Source organism: Bison bison, unplaced genomic scaffold (genome assembly GCF_000754665.1).
Source record: "Bison bison bison isolate TAMUID 2011002044 unplaced genomic scaffold, Bison_UMD1.0 scf7180017863980, whole genome shotgun sequence".
NCBI classification, from domain to species: Eukaryota; Metazoa; Chordata; class Mammalia; order Artiodactyla; family Bovidae; genus Bison; species Bison bison.
The window spans coordinates 7290-7592 of NW_011494552.1; the positions used below are offsets into that span (position 1 = coordinate 7290).

At 37.0% G+C, this 303-nt stretch overlaps 1 pseudogene; it reads left to right on the plus strand.

The window, feature by feature from the left end:
• Window positions 1–303, plus strand: part of LOC104984328 — a 3457-nt pseudogene that overhangs the window by 2689 nt on the left and 465 nt on the right.

Sequence of the window (303 nt, forward strand, 5' to 3'; positions counted from 1 at the left end):
TGATATTATACATGTTTCAATGCCATTCTCCCAAATCATCCCACCCTCTCCATCTCCCACAGAGTCCAAAAGACTGTTCTATAGATCTGTGTCTCTTTTGCTGTCTCACATACAGGGTTATCGTTACCATCTTTTTAAATTCCATAGATATGCATTGGTATACTGTATTGGTGTTTTTCTTTCTGGCTTACTTCACTCTGTATAAAAACCTCCAGTTTCATCCACCTCATTAGAACTGATTCAAATGTATTCTTTTTAATGGCTGAGTAATACTCCCTTGTGTATATGTACCACAGCTTTCTT